A 23,282-nucleotide genomic window follows, 5' to 3' on the forward strand; every position below is an offset into this window, starting at 1 on the left:
CAGCATTCCAACTAAGAGGTGTATGTTTGAAACCATCCTTGGTATAGAGATGGTAAATATACCCTAAGTTCCTGCTTTGATTTCAAGTTCGTTATAAGGACTTTGCAATGTTTTTTGTTTTTTTTTCAACTTACAGTTGACTCCTAGAGTTCTCCTACACTAATGGAATGAACCCTGTATAAAGGTAGATAAAGTTTCAAGACCCTAAAAAGGAGTGGAAGGGAAGAGGCAACCAAAAGGTGCAAGAGCAAGTACTACCATCTAGATTTACTCAATGAGGCAAGAACCAATTCTGACAGAGCTGGTCATATTAAAAGTATACTCCCGAATAAGCACAGACAACCCCATTTCACAACTTCTACAACAGCCGCCTCTTTTCCCTAGGACTTAGAGGAAGGGACAGAATTGCATATAAGGTTTATATTACAAGTAAAATGATCTAACTAGCTTCATTATTTGATCACAGAAGGATAGAGGTATAACAGCAGAGAGCTAATTAGAAAGGGAGAGAGAAGCTGATATTAAAACTATTTAAAAGGTATAATATGATTTAGCTACAGAGTATGTATTGTTCAAGTATTGTTCATAAAAGTAAAAGAATCCAATCTGTTGTCCAACAACAGGAAATTGGTTAATCTGGTAGATTCATATATTGGAGTATAGCTTTTTTAAATGACCTGGGTTTTCACTCTAGTCAATGGGCGAAAGCTCATTATTTATTTATTATTTTATTATTATTACTCTAATTGCACTGACTGGGACACTCAGTACTGTGTTGAATAGTAGTGGTGAGAGGGGGCATCTTTGCCTTGTTTATGATCTTAAAGGAAAAACTATCTTTCATGATTGAATATGGTATTAGCTGTGGCCTTTTCATGTATGGCTTTTATTATGTTGAGGTAGTTTCCTTATTTTCCCCAGTTGGTTGAGTGTTTTCATCATGAAAAAATTTTTACTTTGTCAAATGTGTTTTTATGCATCAGTTGAGATGATCATATGGGTTTTGTTCCCCATTTTGTTAATGTTGTTTACTTATACTGATTGCTTTTGTATGGTGAACCATCTTTGCATTCCAGATACAAATCCCACTTAATCATGTGTGAATACTTTTAATGTGCTGTTGAATTCAGTTTACTAGTATTTTGTTGAGGACTTTTGTATCGTTACTCATCAGGAATATTTGTCTATAGTTTTCTTGTGTCTTTTTTTTCTGGTTTTGGTATCAGAACAATGCTGGCTTCATACAGTGAGTTTGGGGATGTTCCCTCCTCTTCAATTCTCTGGAAAGATTGGTATTAATTCCTTAATTGTTTGATAAAATCCTTCAGTGAAGTCATCTTGTCCTGGTTGGGCAGTGTTTGATTACTGCTTCAATCTCATTATAGGTCTGTTCAGATTCTTTACTACTTGATGATTTAGTTTTGGTAGTTTGTATGTTTCCAGGAATCAATCTGTTTCTTCTAGGTTATCTAATTTGTTGATATTTAATTGTTCACAGTAATCTTTTATAATCCGTTTTTATTTCTGTGACATCAGTCATAATATCCACTCTTTTGATTCTAATTTAGTTATTAGAATCTTTTAGCTCTTTTTCTTAGTTAATGTAGCTAAGGATTTGCCAATTTTTGTGGTCTTTTTAAAAGACCATGTCTTAGTCTGCTAATGCCACCATAATAAAACACCACAGACAGGGTGGCTTAAAAAACAGACATTTATTTCTCTCAGTTTTGGACCATTGAAGTCCATGTCAGGGTGCCAGCATGGTCAGTTCTGGTAAGAACCCTTTTCTTAGCTTGCAGATAGTTGCCTTCTTGGGTACTGCTGCTGCTGCTAAGTCGCTTCAGTCGTGTCCGACTCTGTGCGACCCCATAGACGGCAGCCCACCAGGCTCCCCCGCCCCTGGGATTCTCCAGGCAAGAACACTGGAGTGGGTTGCCATTTCCTTCTCCGATGCATGAAAGTGAAAAGTGAAAGTGAATTTGCTGAGTCGTGTCAGACTCATAGCGACCCCATGGACTGCAGCCTACCAGGCTCCTCCGTCCATGGGAGTTTCCAGGCAAGAGTACTGGAGTGGGGTGCCATTGCCTTCTCCATTCTTGGGTACTAAGATGGCCTTTTCTTGGTATATGTGCATGAAGAAATAGATTTCTCTCTCTTCCTTTTCTTACAAGGCTACTCATCCCATCATGAGGTTGCCATCCTCATGACCTAATTTAAACTAACTATCTCTCAAAAGACCCCCACCTCCAAATACCATCACTTTGGTGGTAGGGCATCAACATATGAATTTGGGTAAGGGACACAAACACTCAGTTGGTTTTATTAGTTACTGATTTTTTTCCACTTTTTCTATTCTCTATTTCATTTACTCTCCTTTCATCTTTATTATTTCTTCTGCTAAATTTAGGTTTTTTTTTCAAGGTATAAAATTAGATTATTGATTTTAGATCTTCTTTTTAATGCAAGCATTTATCTCTAACTCCTCTCTTATCACTGCTTTTGCCTAGGTTTTGATGTGTTGTATTTTGTTTTCATTTGTCTCTAAGTGTTTTCTAAGTTCCCTTGTAGTTTATTCTTTGACCCATTGGTTGTATAAGAGTGTGTTGTTTAGTTTTCACATATTTGTGTTTTTACCTTCTGCTGTTGACTTCTAGTTTCACTCCATTGTGGTCAGAGAAGATGCTTCGTATGATTTCAGTCTTCTTAAATTTATTAAGACTTGATTTGTGGCCTAATATGTGGACCGCCTTGCAGAACGACCATGTGTACTTGAGAAGAATTTGTATCCTGCTGTTCTTGGGTGAAATGCTCAGTATATGTTTGGTTCAATTATTCTATAGTGTTAAGTCCTCTGTTTTTTTATGGATCTCTTTGTTCTATCCTTAACTGAAAGTGGAGTATTGAACTATCCTATTGTTACTATGTTTCTGTCTATTTCTCCCTTCAGTTCTGTCAATGTTTGCTTTATATATTTGGGGGTTCTAATGTTAGGTGCATGTACATTATAATTGTTATATCTTCCTGGTGAATTGACCCTGTTATCATTATATAATGTCCTTCTTTGTCTCATATGATAGTTTTGGTTTTAAAGTCTATTTTATCTTAGTATAGCCACTTCTACTCTCTTTGGATTCCTGTTTTCATGGAATATTTTTCCATCCTTTTAGCCTATGTGTATCTTAGATGTATAGCATGCCTCTTGTAGACAGCCTATTAGTTGGTTCTTATTTTTTATCCATTCAGCCAATCTGTGTCTTTTAATTAGTATATTTAACCTATTACATATAAAGTAATTACTGACAGGAAAAGACTTAATATTGCCATTTTGTTCATTGTTTTCTGTATATAACTTTTTTGTTCTTTTCTTCCTGCTGCCTTATTTTGTGCTTTGCTGAGTTGTTTTTTTGTTGTTTTTTTTTTTTGTAGTGACACATTTTGATTCCCTTCTCATTTCCCTTTGTGTACATTCTATAATTTTTCTGTGGTTACTGATGTAATTACATCAAGTGTGTTAAAGTTATAATATATTTTAAACATAATTTAACTTCAGTCACATAAAAACTCCAGTTCTGCCTCACCCACTTTATGTTTTTGAGACAGATTACCTATTTTAATATTGCATGTTTGTTAACATAGATATATAATTACTTTTTATGCTTCTTTTGTTTTTTAAATTCTGTACCAGGTTTAAAAGTGGTTTATGCACTTACATTCGAACACTACATAATTCTAAATTTCTATTTTTACCTTTACGAAGGAGTTTTACGTTTTTGTCTTGTTTTTGTTGCTGTTTATCATCCATCTGTTTTAACTTGAAGGACGCCCTTCAGCCTTTTTTTTTTCCAGCCAGTTTGTTTTCTGTTGATACTACAATGGTCAGATCTTGACCATGTACTTCCACGGGGTGGTCACAACCATTCCTTTCGTTGCTGCTGTGTGGTTTTCAAATTCTCCTCATACATGTTGAGCTGGCAATGCATAGCACATATTTTCTTGGACTGCAGTTCCAGGGGCTTGTACTTTGTGCCCATGTAGAATTTCCTGATTCTCTTTCTGAGTCTGGTTAATGGCAGTGAGAACAACAATAGATTTGCAAACAACTTGAGTCTTAGAGAGTTTGGATGCTGTGCTGCCTGGCAGTTCAGAGACATGCAGCTGGGACAGCTCCACCTTCAGGTCATCCATCTGTTTCAGCAACTTGTCTTTCTACCCTGAAAGTCTCAAGACTTAATCTTGGCTATGGCTGTACAAGGTTGTTTTTAAAGTACAAAACAGATGAATGAAGACGTTTTCTTTACCCAGACATTAGTTTATGTTAAAAATTATTGCAGAAGAAACTCAAGAGGTCAGACTTCAATATTATTTATCAGATTAATATAATTTGATCAAATCAATAATACTCGGCAAATTAATATAACAAAATACCACTTCTTGTCCATTAAATTGGCAAAAATCAGAGTCTTGCAATGATGGTGTTAATGAAGATGTGGTATTTTGGAGACTGTTGTGAGCTGCTGACAGGAGTGTGGATGGGTGCAGGCCCTTCAGAGGCAGTTGGGCAATATCTAGTAACATTAAAGATGATCATCCACTACAACCTAGACGTTTTTATTCCTCTGCAAGGCCCTTGCTCCTTGAAGTGTAGTCCTAGGACCAGCAGCATCAACATCATCTGGGAACTTAATACATATGTAGAATTTCATCCCACAGCTACCAAATCAGAGTCTCCATTTTTGTGAGATTTATGGGAGGATGGTATGCACATGAATATATGAGAAACTACTGCACGTGGGAAAAGGAGACTTATAAAACTAAATAGTATTATTCACAGTAGCAAAATATGGGAAACAACCAGAAGTTCATGCACAAGGTAGCAGATACTTGGGTACACTGTGGTACATCTGTACAACTCGAGTTACACATATACACAGCCAAAAAAGCACAGGTGGTATAATATACCACTGAAAGTACAGAGTGTAAAACAATGCCATGTATTGTTTATAAACTTATAAACATAGTAAAGGAATAACAGCCTGAGAAAATTAGCACCAGATTTAGAATAGAGTTTGTCCAGGAAAGGGGGAAAAAAAGAATGAGATTTAGAAGGCATATATAGGGAGCATTATACCTGTGATTCTTAAAAATTTAAACATTATGACAATAGTAGAATTTTATAGAGTGGGTGATGAGTACATAGCTATCCATTATATTATTTTCTATGTTTTTCCATATACTTTAAATAACTTTACAAATTTTTAAAGATTTAATTTAGAAGAAAGTCTTCTTTCCCACCCTAAATTGTATTATAAAGTAGCTTTTAGATTTCTGAAGTAATCACTATGAATCCAGTAGTTTGTCATATTGTTTCCAAATCTTGAATTAAATAGTCCACTCATTGGAAAAGACTCTGATGCTGGGAGGGACTGGGGGCAGGAGGAGAAGGGGACAGCAGAGGATGAGATGGCTGGATGGCATCACTGACTCGATGGACGTGAGTCTGAGTGAACTCCGGGAGTTGGTGATGGACAGGGAGGCCTGGCGTGCTGCGGTTCATGGGGTCGCAAAGAGTCGGACACGACTGAGCGACTGAACTGAACTGAACTGATGATACTTGTCATTCTAGTACTAAAGTACAAGGAGTACAACTGTTCTAAAGAACAACCAACTGTGGATGTAGACCATGTTATTTTTGCCGCTCATGAAATCCTGAAAGTAATTAAAATGTTTGTGGAGCAAAATGGAAATTATTTTTGATTCACTTGTTTGGGAAAGAGTATGTGTTTGTCTCTCTACTTATACCTGACGAGGAAGATAATCTAGAATCAATATGATAACCAGTTACCTTGAGGTTCTTTTCTCAACCACATATTATCAACCAACTGGAAATCTATTCTTATTTACTTGGTCATGTATAATGTAAATAGCATTTAACCCTGTCAGGATTGAAACAGAGAAATAGAGGAATTATAATATTTGTGTGTGTGTGTGTGTGTGTGTGTGTGTTTGTGTGTGTGTGTAAACACAGTAAGTATCAAGCTTTTTCATTTGGAAACCTAGTGATTCTATATGACTCACACCTCCCCTGCACTAAGAAGAAAAATCAAGAGAAGACATGACTTTACTGGAATTATTATTCAGAAGCTACTCAACTGAGGGACATTTATATACATAATTCAGTAGAGAAAACATAGAGTGCTGTGTAAGAAAAAGTTTGCTTGATTTACAGGAATTGATCATCAATATTAATGACCCACCAAATGCAAGTGTTACATTAAGAATTCAGTCCTAAAATCTAATGAGAAGGTTTAGAAACAGGCTATGAAGGATTATCATAAATTCTAAACAAAGTGGCAAGTTCCTCACCTGGAGCTCATCCTCAAAGATGAATGAGAATCAGTTCAGTTCAATCACTCAGTGGTGTCCTACTCTTTACGACCCCATGGACTACATATGCCATCAAACCATTTCATCCTATGTCATCCCCTTCTCCTCCCGCCCTCAATCTTCCCCAGCATCAGGGTCTTTTCCAATGAGTCAGTGCTTCGCATCAGGTGGCCAAAGTATTGGAGTTTCAGCTTTAGCATCAATCCTTCCAATGAATATTCAAGACTGATTTCCTTTAGGATTGACAGGTTGGATCTCCTTGCAGTCCAAGGGACTCTCAAGAGTCATCCAACACCACAGTTCAAAAGCATTAATTCTTTGGTGCTCAGCTTTCTTTATAGTCCAACTTTCACATCCATACATGACTACTGGAAAAAGCGTAGCTTTGACTAGACGGACCTTTGTTGGTCAAGCAATGTCTCTGCTTCTTAATATGCTGTCTAGTTTGGTCATAGCTTTTCTTCCAAGGAGCAAGTGTCTTTTAATTTCATGGCTGCAGTCACCATCTGCAGTGGTTTTGGAGCTCCCAAAAATAAAGTCTCTCACTGTTTCCCCATCTGTTTGCCATAAAGTGATGGGACCAGATGCCATCTTAGTTTTCTGAATGTTGAGCTTGAAGCCAACTTTTTCACTCTCCTGTTTCACTTTCATCAAGAGGCTCTTTAGTTCTTCACTTCTTACCATAAGGGTGGTGTCATCTGCATATCTGGAGTTATTGATATTTCTCCCAGCAGTCTGATTCCAGCTTGTGCTTCATCCAGCCCAGCATTTTGCATGTACGTTAAAAAAGCAGGGTGACAATATACAGCCTTGGCGTACTCCTTTCCCAATTTGGAACCAGTCTGTTCCATGTCCAGTTCTAACTGTTCCTTCTTGACCTGCATACAGATTTCTCAGGAGGTAGGTCAGGTGGTCTGGTATTCCCATCTTTTTCAGAATTTTCTACAATTTGTGATCCACACAGTCAAAGGCTTTGGTGTAGTCAAAAAAGCAAAGGTAGATGTTTTTCTGGAACTCCTTTGCTGTTTTGATGATCCAACGGATGTTGGCAATTTGATCTCTGGTTCCTCTGCCTTTTCTAAAACCAGCTTGAACATCTGGAAGTTCACGGTTCACATACTGTTAAAACCTGGCTTGGAGAATTTTGAGCATTACTTTACTAGCATGTGAGATGAGTGCAATTGTGCGGTAGTTTGAGCATTCTTTGGCATTGCCTTTCTTTGGGATTGGAATGAAAACTGACCTTTTCCAGTCCTGTGGCCACTGCTGAGTTTTCCAAATTTGCTGGCATATTGAGTGCAGCACTTTCACGGCGTCATCTTTTAGGATTTGAAATAGCTCAACTGGAATTCCGTCATGTCCACTAGCTTTGTTTGTAGTGATGCTTCCTAAGGCCCATTTGACTTCACGCTCCAGGATGTCTGGCTCTAGGTGAGTGATCACACCATCATGGTTGTCTGGGTCATGAAGATCTTTTTTGTATAGTTCTTCTGTGTATTCTGTGAATGAGAATAGAACCATGCAAATTCAAATGGTAGAAAATGAAAGTGAAAGTCGCTCAGTCATGTCTGACTCTTTGCAACCCCATTGACTATATAGTCCATGGAATTCTCCAGGCCAGAATACTGGAATTGGTAGCCTTTCCATTCTCCAGGGGATCTTCCCAACCCAGGATTGAACCCAGGTCTCCCGCCTTGCAGGCAGATTCTTTACCAGCTCACATGGTAACATATGCAAAAGCACAGTGGTGAGTACATCAAAATGCTACAGAGAAGTTAATGAGCCAGGAGTCTGTGGTAACTTCCCAGAGGAAATGAATTTTAATAGTTGTGAGAGGAAAGTGAAATCACAATGGGAAAGAGAAATAGCCAGAGGAGCCAGCTTCTAAAAAAAGAGAAGCTGAGCCTGGGTAGAATATATTAACTTTATGATACATAGTTTGAAAAGATTATCTCTTTAAATAAAGAATCTAAACTTTAACTTGGACAGGTTAACTTTCCTAATCATCTTATCTGTAGAATAGGTAATATACACCACCTACTCATTGTGTGACCAATAATTAATGTAACATGTTTAGCAGAGAAATTATGTTAAAAAATTATGTTAGTCACTAAAATTATGCTTGTTCACTATAGAGAATTCAGACCACATTGAAATACATAGAATGAAAAGTATACTCCACGTTCCCGATAACATTGTCTTTAACACTTTTGTGTACATTTCTTCAATCTTTATTCCTTATACATAGTCTAATAGTAACTATTGTTATCAATGCTATAATACTGTTTTGCATCTTTACCCTGAACAGAATGTTGCAAAGAAACTTCCGTGTCAGTACATACAGGCTTACCTCACTGTTTTTTTTTTTTGATAAGAAGTAGGTTTATTAATATAGGATACTTGCGAAGGATAGAAGCAGGCAGGCAAGAGAGCTCCTCCCCAAGAACTAAGTGGGCTACATTTTTATAACAAAAGGAAAAGTGGGGAGGGAGAGAAAACCACCTTCTTCTGCTTCCTTTGTAAAGCTATTGCAGGAAAATTGGTCCCAAGGGGATGGTCATGTCCCAGGTCTCTGACAAGTTCCTGGGATGGGCCCCCAAGTGAGAATCCTTGGCTTTACACAGGAAAGAATTCAAGAGCAAGCCATAGAAAACAAAGCAGAGATGCACATTCCATGGGCAGCATGTGGGCCATCTTAGAAGGCAGGAGCAGCTTACTTCACTGTTTTTAAAGGCTATATAGTGTTCCATTGTGTGTCCATTCCTTAATTTACCTAACCAGGCCCCTATATATGAGCCAACAGTCTTTTACTAGGACATTCTAGAACATACATCTTTGCACTGTGGGAGTACTTTGTAAGAAATGGAAATGCCGAGTTGAAAGTGTGAAAAGTTTTTATTTAATAGAGTTTGCTAAATTATTCTTTGAAATTTCTTATTGATTTATCCTTCCCTGCTTTCCTTCCCACAATATAGGCCCAGAAAACAGAAGACAACCTATTCACATTTCAAAGCATAGTAGATGATGTATTTGTTATCATTGAAAATGCACATTGATAAGAGCCATGAAGACTGGGAGCTTGATCAGCAGTGTTTCCGTAAGTCCCTTCCAGTGAACCCCTGGACCAGTCTAGTATGGACATTGCTTCAGGTCTTACGTGCTTTTTTTCATTGAAACCAGAGCTCCATATATATGTAATATACATGCATAAGCATACATTATCAGATACATTATTGGTATTATTATTTTGAACACACTGATATCTGTTAGATCAATTAACAATAAGAAAAATAATTATTTTACTTCCAAAAACAAAGAAACTGGGAACTTCCCTGATGGTCCAGTAGCTAAGATTCCATGTTCCTTATACAGGTGGCCTGGGTTCCATCCCTGGTCAGGGAACTAGGCCCCACATGCTTCAGCTAAGACCCAGAGCAGACAAATAAATAAATGAATAATATTAAGACATACAGACAAAGAAACAATCCAGAGACCCAGAGAGACAGGATTCCCAAATATTATGAAGATGCCATCTGCCCTGTATACTATTTTTTGTGCTTGACCACAGAAGCTAAATCTCATCAAAATGAAAAGGAAAAAAAAAAAACACTTATTGGCAGAAAGTACCACCTTAGGCAGCTCACTGGTGGGGGCAGAAGTGGACTGAGGTGGCTTTAAGAAACAACTCCAGCTTTCTAACTGACTAAGCAGCTTCTAACAAGCCCAACCTGAGACAGAAATGAGTAAAGGCTGTCAAAGGGTGAGAAAATGAAACTGTCAGGGAAGAGAGAACTATCCCCAAGTGACTGAGGCACCTTCTGGCCTCATGTACTTCCTTATCTAGCTTAGATCCCAGGGCCCATCAGTCAGTCACTTTTTTTTTTTTTTTAACATTTTTATTTATTTATTTGACTGTGCTGAGTCTTAGTTGCAGCATGTGGGATGTAGTTCCCTGAACAGGGATCAAACGCTGGCCCTCTGCACTGGAACTCAGAGTGTTAGCCACTGGACCACCATGGAAGTCCCAAGGCAGTCACTCAAAGATATGTACCTCTTCTGCACCCCCTTCCTCCAGGTGCTTGCGAGGTTAACCTGGACCCCTGGGAGCCTGCCTTCTGTGACCGTCACACCAGCAGGGCGGAGTGCTGCTACAGACAGCTGCACTGAGTCCCGACCTGCGATCTCAGTGACGCTGCCCAGGAACCCACACGGTTCCTCTTGGGTGTTGGGCACCTGTTCCCACCTAAGCTGTTCTCCACTGTCCCTTAATCTATCTTCTCTCTGAAGGAGGGATCCCTCCTCATGCTTCACAGAGAATTTGAAGCCATCCAAGAGGACGTTGGTCATTCTCTTCTGCACTCCAAATTCAGTGCTTCACACATGCTATGTGACACCACAGTTATCCACGCCCCCGCTTTCTGGAGTCTCCCAGAAACGTCCCACATGCTGTAGCATCTCCTTGCTTGAGAGGGTGGGGAAACAGATGCAAATGTTCTCCATCTTCTGGCCACCACTCCAGCTCTCTAGTCCCTGTAACAGCCATGCTTCTTGGAATGTTCACTTCACTTGATCACTCCCCTCCCCAGTCTCGCCTCACTCTTCAACCCATTCTGATTTGCCTCCCACCCACCATTCCACTGAAACTGACCTTGCTAAGGTCTTACTACCAGTTAGGCTTCTTCTCAGACTTCCTTTACATCTAACAGCATTCCTGCCGCAGCTCCCAGACTCTACATCTTCTCTGAGAGTCAGTGAAGAAAAATGATCCCCAGGATTCCCAACAAAATTCTCACAGCCTCGGATCCTGGATCAGTCACGGAACACACAGGCTCTGCTGATATCCTGGCCAGAGTTTCATATGTACATATGATATGTAACTTTTTAACAGTTACCTAGTATTCCGTTTCATGAATGTGTCATAATGTATTCAACTTCTCCTTTGATGATGGACATTTAGGTTTTTCTAGCAATTTACTAACATAAATAATGCCAGGATGCACTTTGTTGGACCTTGACCACCCACATACACGCTCATACTCACACTGTTCTTTCTTCACCAAACTCATCAAGCTCATAACTGCTGAATTGTGATTTTTGTGTTTTTAAGGAACTTTCCATCACACCACCACTGTGTCACATTGTATGTTCCTGTGACCACTTTGAGGAAGGGAAGGGGGGAGGGGACACCGGGGTCTGCAATATCTAGACTTTGTCTTCATTCTCTTCCGTTCACCAAATATAGTCCAGCTTTAAAAAGACATGAGCTCTATGAAGTTTACCCTAAAATTAGAAGAAAGAAAAGGTTCGATTTTCTATAGAAGCCCCACTTGCCTTCTCATCTCCCTGGGCCACCTGGGAGTGCAGGAGGGGTACCTTTCTCCTAATCTGTTTTTCCTCATAGCCTCTGCTTCCAGCCTGTCAATTCACAAGAACTGTTAAAAACCTTGACATTTCCAATTTCTCTTCTTTTTCCATTGTCTAAGAGCTGCTATGCCCCAAGCCACAGAAAGTTCCTATCACAACCCTCCAGCCTCATAGAGGTAACATTGCCCCCAGACCAATGCCTGACTTCTTAGTCCTTGTCTTGGTCTTCTGCTGAATGGTCCTGGCCTTGCCCATCTCATACTGCCTCTGTCCTGCCAATCCATCACTCTGAAGCTATAAGTCAGCACCTCTGGCTAACTAAATGCAGCATCTCTCAGAAGAATGTCTGAGAGATGTGTTCTTTCTGCTTCTGATGCCTGATATTTTAAAAATAATGTCTTTACAAATGTCATTTGTAAAATGTCATTTGTAAAAATAATGTCATTTATAAAAATAATGTCTTTACAAACCTCTCTGGGCTAACTTCTGTTTAGAAGTCCTAGAACTCGGCTCTAACACCCTCCAGATCTCCAGGTACTACCTGGTTACACTTTCTGTCCTTCTTTCATTGCTGATAAATAAGCTTTCTCTTCTTTAACTTGCAGAACATTTTTTCCCCATTTTTTTCTCCTGAGCTTCCACATTCTCAGTTCCATGACAACACACCGCCAACCCCTTTTCCAGTCCTTAGAACAGAAGTCCTCTTCCTCCTCCTCCCCGCCATGCCCAGCAGGGAGTAAAAACACAGACTGAAACTGTCCCCTCTCCTACCCTGCTCTTCTCCATCAGCATTCTCAACTCCACAGGGGCACCCAGGAAAACTCCCAGCCCGCTTGGAATATAGCCTTCCTTCAGGTCACAGCATTTGCTGATATTTTATAAATAAAACTTTCTCTTACTGGTACTTGGTAAACTGAATGAACAAGTTGTTGTTTAGTTGCTAAGACCCTGGTTTGATCCCTGGGTTGGGAAGATCCCCTGGAGGAGGAAATGGCAACCCACTCCAGTCTTCTTCCCTGGAGAATTCCATGGACAGGGGAGCCTGGCAGGCTACCATCATTGGAGTTGCAAAGAGTCAGACACAGCTGAGCGACTAACCCTTTCTCTTTTCACGTTGTTTTAAAGGGTATTACGAATGCTGCACTATTGGCATTAGTAGATACATTTACTTTAAAGACTCAATTTTATCACAAGCTTCAAAACAGAGTCAGGAATGGTGTACAAATTATGGTCCCTATCTCGTGATTTTTTTTGGTTTTCCAAAGCCTAATTTTTTTTTTTCTAGATCTGGGTACATGAGTGATTCTTTATCCTGTGAAGGTAGCATTTTATCTCTGCGTGGGTCCCTAATTCCTATTTATTCATGAGATTTAGAAGAAAGGAGCTCAAGAAGAATGTTATTCAACTTGAAACAAAATTTTTACTGAGAAAATAAGGCTTGAAGCAGAAGAAATCCCAGCTGGCCTATTTCCATTATCTAATTAAGAAGGTAAATCAAGGGAGTTACCATGCTTCCTGAGCGACTAGGGAAGCCCTCCAGTGCAGGGAGCATGGGTCTGATGTCTGGTTGGGGAACTAAGATACCACATACTGCATAATATGGCCAAAAAAAGGGGGGAGGAGTGGATCAGTATACGATTGTTTGCTGATTTGATTAATTTGGAAAGTGAAAGTGAAGTTGCTCAGTTGTGTCCGATTCTTTGCAACCCCATGGACTGTAGCCTACCAGGCTCCTCCATCCATGGAGTTTTCCAGGCTAGAGTACTGGAGTGGGTTGCCATTTCCTTCTCCAGGGTATCTTCCTGACCCAGGGATCGAACCCAGGTCTCTCACATTGCAGGCAGACGCTTTACCTTCTGAGCTACCAGGGAAGCCCCAGATTAATTTGGGGAGTGATCAGTTACATTTATGGTATTCAATGTCTCAGTCTATAATAATGCATGTATGTATATGGCTCTTTAAAAGACAGAATCTCTAGTCTCCCCAGTTCTACTGGAACCAACACTTCTATGCTGTCCTATGAGACCCAGGATAGTTTCTCCTTTGGGGGTCCCAGAGTGTGGCATGTCTACCGCTAGAGGTGCCCGAGATGACTTTGGGAGGTATGTGAACACATTTTAAAATTTCAAATGGTTTCCAGTATTTATTTTACAATAGATTACTTTTCTTTAGCTACAGTGGATCATTTTTCTACTGATATTAATAGAAAAAAAACATAGTTTGTGAGTCTACAGGTACTATTGCTTAGGATGAGATTAAGGTGTCACTAATAGATACAAAGATAAATATTAAGTAAAAGCTACAATAAAAAGTACCCAAATATGACAGAAACCAGGAAGGCAGTACAAGGTGACCCAGGTTGAGAAGACCCTGCTGTCTTGTGCTGCCTGAAACATTATGAGTTCAGAAATGTGATACCTGACCCTCATCCATCCTTCTTCCTGCAATATTCCAAACAGCCAAGGTAAGTTAATTTAGTGGCTGGCTCTCTGTGTTCCCCGTTTCCTGCATAGATGGTGCAGCAAAGCAGAATCCACAGACCGAACTAATTGTGCTGCATTTAGGTATCAGAGGCGACACCAGGGATTTATATGTTTGGTGGCCATTGATTTCACTTGGGTTTATTTTACTTTAGAGAAAGACGAAGAAGGAGGTAGTAATCTCTTCCCCAGGAGCCCCAAACAGCTGATTCGGGGTCACAGGACTTGCTGGCCTGGAAGCATTTCAATACCACGCTCAGGCCCTCACAGAGCAAATCCCATGACTCCACGGGACTGCCCACACTCACTGTTGTGCCAGAATGCCCCTGTGAATGATATGCTGCAACGAGTAGGTGCTGCAAAACTCTTCATGTTTTATAAGAATTTTATGGGAAGAAGGTGCTCGATTTTGGTGGATTTAGTTTAGTTTAACAATTGTCATTTATTTATTGAAGTAAAACCTTTTCCAGAAAGGATATGAGATGACTTACAAAAATACACATAATAAGATTAAAACTTTAAACAAGTAAGTGAGGAAACCAAAGCAAAAGGAAAGTGAGAAAGTGAGAGCAGGAAAGATAAAATGGAGCCAAGAGTGAGATCTGTCACCAAAATGTATTGAGAACAGGCTCTGCGGTTGCTAACGGTGGTGGTGGAGTGGCCTCTTGGCTTCCTCACAGCAAGACAGTGAATCAGTAACGAGTGATGAGCCCATGGTGACCCTGATTTTTTTTCCTAAAAGGAGAACACAAACAAGCAGCTGCTCAGGTCAAGGCTAAGCATACCATGTGCTGAGATCAGCGGAGTTTCTAGTGGACACGTGATGCCTTCCATAAAATCCCCAGTAACGCCCCTAGGATGTACCACAGTGGCTTCACAGGGCCATTTACTACCGGGTTGTTAAGCAGAGGTGGCCAGTTGATTTTTGATAAATATCTGAAGGCAGTTCAGTAGAGATAGGACAGTCTTTGAACAAATGGTGTTGAAACAATTAGATATTTACATGCAAATGATGAACTTTGATCATCATATAAAAACTATCACATCACATCATATAAAAACTAACTCAAATAGATCACATTTTCATTTTAATTTAATAGCTTTATTGAAGCATAATAAATAGTATATTGCTCATACTTACGTGTGCAGTTACATAACTTTGACACACACACACACACCCCCCCCCAGGAAAAATGGAACAGCTGCTGAGGGAAGGCAGACTATCACCATCAGTCAAGATTCAGTTGCAGAGAACAAAGTCTACTCTAACAGAAAAATCCACTCTAGTTTACACAGAAAAACATATTTCAAGGTATTAAAATGACGTATGGGATCATTACAAGGGCAAACAATATAGGCTGTATACTGAGCTTCTAGGAACAGCTCCCAGTCTCATGACCATAGTTGCCACAGTCAGCAAGCTGCCTCTGAGTAAACTAGGAAGCCACCCAAACTTCCGCTGGCCTCAGAGCTCTGCCTCTTCTTCTGGGCTCCTCATTAGTGAATAGATGGCATGTGTCCTGCCTCTCCTCACATCAGTTCCAAATTCAAGTCTTGCATCTAATTGTAGAAACCTAAATGACATCTTGAAATTTAGCTTCAAGAAAGTCTGGGAAATGCAGTTTTTAGTTTTCTAGCTTCTGCAGTATGGGAAGTCACTTTAGAAGGAGCTTGGGATAGACATTGAACAAGCAAATCCACAATATCCATCATGCTGTGAAAGCAGTTGGTTTGAGGGGGAAAAGAAGGAGTTCAGTTTTGTACATGATAACTTTAAAGTATCTTTTAGATATACTAGTAGAGATGTATAGTAGGAAGTGGAAGAAAATGCAGCATGATGTAGTGGTACAAGCACAGATTCTGGGTTTGGGTTCAGTCTGGGTCTTGAACCCAGTCTGCTTGGGTTCATATCATACCTCTATCATTTATTGAGCTTCCCTCATGTAAAGAATCCACCTGCAATGCAGGAGACCCCGGTTAGGCTCCTGAGTCGGGAAGATTCCCTGGTGGTTTAGACGGTAAAGAATTTGCCTGCAACATGGGAGACCTGGGTTCGATCCCTGGCTTGGGAAGATCCCTTGGAGAAGGGAAAGGCTACCCACTCCAGTATTCTTGCCTGAATAATTCCACGGACAAAGGAGCCTGGCAGGCTACAGTCCTTGGGGTCACAAAGAGTTGGACACGACTGAGCGACTTTTGCTTACTTATATTAGCTGTATGACATTGGAAAAATTACTTGACCTTCTGTGCCTCAATTTTATCACCTACAAAGTGGGAGTAGTAATAGCATTTGCCTAAGTAAGGTTGTTATGACAGCTTAAATGAGTTAAGGTTTGTAAAGTATTGTTTAAAACGGTACCTGTCACAGAATGTGTATGTGTTTGCTAAAGTACTAACTACCATTGTTTTAATTAATAATACATTTGGCCCTCCATATCCATGAATTCTGGGAGATAATGAATTTGTGCTGTTTTAAGCCACTAAGTTGGAGTTGTTATACAGCAGCAGATAACTACAGTGGGCTAAGTATGAAGTGATATTAAGGAATTAATAAGTTAGAACTGTTATAATTTGGAGTTACAAAAAACATTCTTTTTACCCTGGGGTGCTACCTGCCTGCCTCTCCCAGGGAGCCTTAGCCCCCGTGTTGGGCCCAATGATGCCACCTGGGTGGTCTGTGCTGACCGAGGCAGCCTAGTCTGTTGCCACACGTACCTGTTCTGTCCAGCCCCAGGTCCTGGTGGCTTCTACCCCTGCCTGCAAACTCTTAGTTTTGTATGTTCCACTAACCCAGGTAGGGGTGGTGGGGGCGGGGCAGGTGGAGGGCAGAGGTGTCAGGCTTCAGCTGCCTCTTAGGGCAGAACACTAACCCAGCTGTGGCGGGCTTACAGTGCTGGCCCCAATAAAAGCAATTTCAACCTTGAAAAAAATATTCTTTTTAATAACACATTTGGAAATATGCAGGAAGTATCTGGGATTTATTTTAAAATAATGGTAAAGAAATAAATAGTTCAAAATATATGAAGAAAATACACTGAAATGTTAGCAATCAGTAGATCCAGGTGATGGATGTACAGCGAGTCTTTCTGCTTTTAGGTATGTCTGATAATTTCCATAGTAAAATGTAAATATATATACATATAGATAGGTGTGTATAGAGAAAGAATTCCATCTTAAAGCCCCTTTCCCTCCTCTTCCTCCTGCCTCTCCTGCTCCTCTTCCTTGTTCGCGTTGATGTTCCTAATTGTTCCTTTCATTTGTCTCACAAAGGTATCCCTTTAGGGCCGGCTGTATTTCTGAAAGATGTACCTAGCACAGCATGTTTTTATAATCTCCTCTTAAAAGTTGGATTAAGCCTTCAAAGCCCAGCTCTGTGTGTCCTAGAGTCCAGTGTGAGCCACCCAGGGGGACCTCCTCTCAGCAGGTCTGGTTGAGCCCTGGGGGGCTGAAATGTCGTTGAATAATGGCCCTTATTCGCTGCCTTTCAGGGGGCCTGGTATGCTCTCCTGGTGCCAACCCCAGCTGTCTTTTTCACCATTCTGAGCTCTCGTCCACCACCTCAGCCGAGCCTTAATTCTTTCTCAGAAACCCAATTCCTTAGGCAGAAGCCACGTGTTCCGCTCAGGCCCCATCTGACAGCTGTGGCCCCCAGCCTGGCCCCACAGACATCCAGTGTTCCCTTTCACAGGCCGTGGCGTGTTCCTGCCAGAAAAGTCCACTTCCTTTACGCGTCTCTTTTTCATGGCGTCGCTCTTTGTGGCCTTGAGTGTCATGCCAATTCCTTGCACACTTGATGAAAGGATTTGGGGGCAGAAAACTTGAATCAATGGGGTCTTTTTATTTCTGAACATCAGTAAACAGCACAAATCAGTTCAATGAGTTCAGACTCAGTTATTTCCATGCTTGCTGCAGTCTCTCTACCCAGCATTAAATTCCACTGAAAATGCCTCTTGTTATCTCCGGCTAATGAAGAAAGTCACTCTTTTTTCTTGGTTTGAACACACTCCAAAACATTGGCCTGAAAGATCAGTTTAACACTGGACAGCTCTGAATACAAAAATCTTTAACTTTCCCTTTTCTTCAGCTCACTGACATTATTCTAATCGTTTTCTTTTCTCTTCATTATATTGTGCTCACTGACAGTATTTTCATCTGTTTGGTTATACAAAATGCAATCATTTGTTTTTGAGACTAATGAAGGCATGCCAAGATCCTTCCCACTGATTAAGTTACAAATAATATAATTAGAGATTAAAAGGTTTGTTAACCAGTTAATTTGTCATAGTTGTACCTCCATCAAAACCACTCCTCACCTATGTCATTCTCAATATCCAAATTCAGGAAGAACACTTCACAGTATATTTAGTGGCACCAGCCAAGAATATGGCTCTCAATATTTTTTATTTAAAAATAAGTGGTGGCATATGAGTTTACTGAGAAATAAAACCACAGAAATAAATACTCCTGAAAGATTTTAAGGCAAAAAAAAAAAATCTATATGTTGCTCCCTGTAATACTGAATGCCCCCATATTTTGAAAATATTCAACCTTTTATAGTTAAACTAGTAATACCACTCAAGCAGAAGTTGAGTGGTACCAATGATATAGCTTTATCAGGTGCTTTAAATATCTAGTGAAGACTTCAGCCCTGTAAGAGGGTTCAGTGGCCGAGTCCAGAATCAGACTGCAGATGTCCAACTCTCAGTTCCAGTACTTACTGTGTGACCTTGGGCAAATTACCTCACCTCTCTGTGCCTCAGTGCCTTCATCTGAAAAATCAGAACAATGAGAGTATTCTCTTACCACCTCATCTTGGCAGGTTATTGTGAAGAAAGTAAAACTGTATTGTCCAATATACGGAAAACAATCATTGTCATTGCCATTGTCATCATTCTGGATGGAGGCCAATTAACTCTCTAATCTAGCCTCACAACTCTGCCGAAATGGTCTTCCTACAGCCCTGCTCTCATCCTTTCTCACACTTGCCCACGCTTGACAAAACCTCTGGCATTTTTTCACTCATCAAGTAATCTGCCACTCCCCCTCAGAGGAATTTTCCTTTCTGTGGCAGGATAAGTCTGCAGGCTCTCCCTCAGAAGGCAGGAATGATCAGGAAACCCCAGGTCACAACATGAAACAGATCTGGTTTTTCAAGATCCTCATTAACTTAAGCTAGATGAAGAGTTGAGCTAATTTTATTCCTCTGTTTGAAGCACATTCTCATTAGGCTACACAGAAGTCTATTCCCTTGTTTTATATTTTACTTACTCTCCTATTCACTCTCCTCCCTCCCATTCCACTACCCACCCCCCGACCCCAGCGTTCTGGGTTGAAGGTGACTCTCTGTTTCGGGCTTTGTGAAAAGGCTGTGTGACAGTGGTGAATGCACATGTTATATGTGTGTTACGTGTCATGTTCCCCCTTCAATCTTTAGCTGCTGTGAGGACTTCTAGGCTTTTCTTCTCCCTACTGCCTGGTATCCTAGAATGCCCATCTATACATCTGACTCTCCTAGTCCCCAGGTGGCAGACACAAGTTGCCTCCAACGAACCAAGTTAAAGAGGGCTTCTCAGAAGATGGTCCTAGGAAATCATGCTACTACATGAATGAAAGTAAAATTGGATCCCCACCTACCACTACGTCCCAGGTAAACTCTAGACTGATTAAAGACCAGTATCTGAAAGCTGAAACAATGGGATTAATAGAAGTAAGTGTGGATGAATATCTCAGTGACCTGGGGGAGTAGAGAACTTCTTAAACTAAACCTCAAAAGCATGAAGGTCCTTGAATACTTTTTCCTTACCTTGGTTTTCCAGTCCTCCCCCACTCTTGATCTGCCTTTCTCAATTGCCAAGAGATCATCTTTTGTTTAAAAGTAAAAGCAGTTCAATAAAACTTTCAACTCTCCCTTCCTGTGAATACAGTCTTTTTTTCAAGGCTTTTCCTTTGTCCAGAACAGGGGTCAGTAATTGTGGGCGCATGAACCAAGTCTAGCCTATCTCACAGTTGGTACAGCATGTTAAACAAGATTTTTCATTTTTAAATGGTTGAGGGGAAAAACAGAAGAATAATATTTTGTGACACTTGAGCAACCTATGAAATGTCAGTGTCCATAAATAAAGTCCTGTTGGAACCCAGTCAAACTTGCTCATTTCCATCTCATCTACACCTGCTTTTTCACTAGCTGCAGAGCTCAGTAGTTGTGACAGAGACTGTACAACTCACAAAGCCTGAAGTATTGACTCTCTGGCCCTTCATCTGCCAACTAGATTGCAGGCCCCTTAAGGATAGAAGTCATATCCAATAGATCTTTTATTTCCCTGATGTCTTAGCACAGAGCCTTGAGGTAACCAGTGCTATTTAACACCTAGTGCTATTTATAACACCCAGGGCTATTTTTGGCTTCAAGTAACAGAATACCCTATTGATAGGGTTTTTTATCCTAATATAACAAGGGAGCCAGAGATAAGACTGGCATCGATTCAACAGCTCAAGCTCTCTTGCCCTGTCCTCTCAGGGTTGCAAGAGAATAGAGACAGCTCCTCAGAGAGTTTCTTCACGTGACCATGTTCAAAGGCAGAAAACTGGCAGCAACATGGGTAAAGAAATGACCCAGTATACCCTCCTCTTTTAAGAGAAGAAAATATTCTCTGAGATGCCCCATCCCTGAGACTTGTGCCCTTGGTATTAGCCAGAAGTGGATCGTGTGACCACTTAGGCCAGGGGCTGGACCTCTGCCCCCTTCAGAGCTAGAGCTCTCCACCCAAAACTCAAGTGGCATCAGAAAATGAGGAATAAGTGACAATGACTAGTGGCTGCCTAACAGTTAACTAATGATGAGGCTGATCTTTGAACTTGGAAAGGCAGCCCAGAAATTTGAACTATTTTTGTCTGAGTGGAACCAAGCAGTAGCTTGATTCCAACCCTCCCTACCATTGATAACTCATTTTAAAAGAGAATAACTTTTCTAAGTTGTTTCAAATGGTTTTTAAACTGTAGAAGCACTTAAGTTAGCTGAGTCACTTTTACAAGTTCTGCATGGTCTTTTCTATTGAAATTTAGTGGTCCACAGTCAGGACCCTTCTATAACTGCACAGTCACATGGACTGAGGTCATGAACCGAATGGCATCCCACAGCTTGCCCTCTTCTAGTCAGAACTCTTATATGCATAACAGCTGGTCCACCAGGATCACAGGGGTGCTGTTTTGCAATGGTTAAACAGAAGGATAGTAGTGGCTTTCAACCAAAGCATGCTGTTGCATGTAGGAAAGAAGGGCCAGGATGTGAACACACAGGTTCCAAGGAGACACAAAGGCGGTGCTCAGCATGTGATCCAGGCCCCTGGAGTCAGAGCTGCTGGCTCTGGGAGCGTGCCCCAACAGGTGGCCCCTTTGATTCTCCAGCCTCGCAGGTTTCACGTTCTGTTTATGAACCTCTGCACACTCAATTGAGCAAATGAAGGCACACTCAAACAAGGACAAGCAATAACAAGCAAAGATAACTTTTAAACCTGGAAATCTCGAAATGCCAGCTCTGTAAAGAGAATGTTATGATGTGGTGAGTTTTATATATTAAAAAAAATTTTTTTTGGCTGCTCTACTTGCTGCATGTCAATGTTTCCAACTTTTTTTCAGTCTGACTTTGTGGGATCTGTCCCCCTACTCTTGTCCCATCCTATTCCGATAGTCACACCTGCCTGTAAGACCCAGCCATGAACATAAATGAGCCAATCTACTCAGTCATCCCCCACAGAAACTTGGGGGGATGGGGGGCAGTGGTGAGAAATTACAAATTTGTACATAGTGAAAAAACACTATTTTCACAAAGGCAACTTTCTTGGCCAGTTCAGTGCATAGCCTTGACTCTGTAGATAAATGTTTCCAATGTCAGAAATTGGCCAAAAGAAAAACAGCAAAACATATTTAAAAATTTCAACTCTAAAGCATTGACTCCTGCCATGAACCACAGTCTATCCAAACTTCTCCAAGAAATTCAAATATGGCTATGGAGTTGCTTTCTCTGCTTCAAGTCAAACATTACACTTTTTATGACCTGTTATTACTGACCCCCAACACACATACACATACTCATATTGGCCCCCAACACACATACACACACACATATTGGCCCCCAACACACATACACACACTCAAAAACTGTCATAGAAGTTTTGCTCTGGCAAGTGAATGAAAAGAAAGGGGATTCTTCAGAGTTGATGTCAGCTTCCAGTGTATCCCCTTACCCTGGGTCCCTGGGAGAAGCAGGGGATGAGGCCCATGGTGCTGGGACCTAAAGCTGACTCTGCTCATAGATGTCAGCTCAGTAGCAGAGCATGCAGCTTGGCACACTCTTCACTGAACTGGGTTTCTTTTGCATTTCTGTGTTTAGTTCAAGGTATTGAGCAAAACCTTTGTATCATTTTCAGTCATTTCATGTAAAGGATTAGTGAATATATACCATTTAGCTGTAAAGCTACATAAGCTTTAGAATTGACATGATTAATAAAAGAAAGGTAAGTAAATGTGCAAGAAAGTTATTGTCCAAACCCACTGAACTAAGAAAATGCTGAAGGTAAAGAGAGCAAGTTGGTCAGATGGTACAGCATCCAGTTCTATAACATGCTGTGATCTGTGTTTGGAAGGAAATTCTGAACAGAAGATGCATGATAAGTCATGTCATCAGAGATCAGATCAGATCAGTCGCTCAGTCGTGTCCGACTCTTTGCAACCCCATGAATCGCAGCACGCCAGGCCTCCCTGTCCATCACCAACTCCCGGAGTTCACTGAGACTCACATCCGTCGACTCAGTGATGCCATCCAGCCATCTCACCCTCTGTCGTCCCCTTCTCCTCCTGACCCCAATCCCTCCCAGCATCAGAGTCTTTTCCAATGAGTCAACTCTTCACATGACGTGGCCAAAGTACTGGAGTTTCAGCTTTAGCATCATTCTTCCAAAGAAATCCCAGGGCTGATCTGCTTCAGAATGGACTGGTTGGATCTCCTTGCAGTCCAAGGGACTCTCGTTTTACGTTATTCTCTGCCCTTTCCTGATG

The sequence above is a fragment of the Bubalus kerabau genome, chromosome 8, assembly GCF_029407905.1.
Source record: "Bubalus kerabau isolate K-KA32 ecotype Philippines breed swamp buffalo chromosome 8, PCC_UOA_SB_1v2, whole genome shotgun sequence".
In the NCBI taxonomy this organism is placed as follows: domain Eukaryota; kingdom Metazoa; phylum Chordata; class Mammalia; order Artiodactyla; family Bovidae; genus Bubalus; species Bubalus kerabau.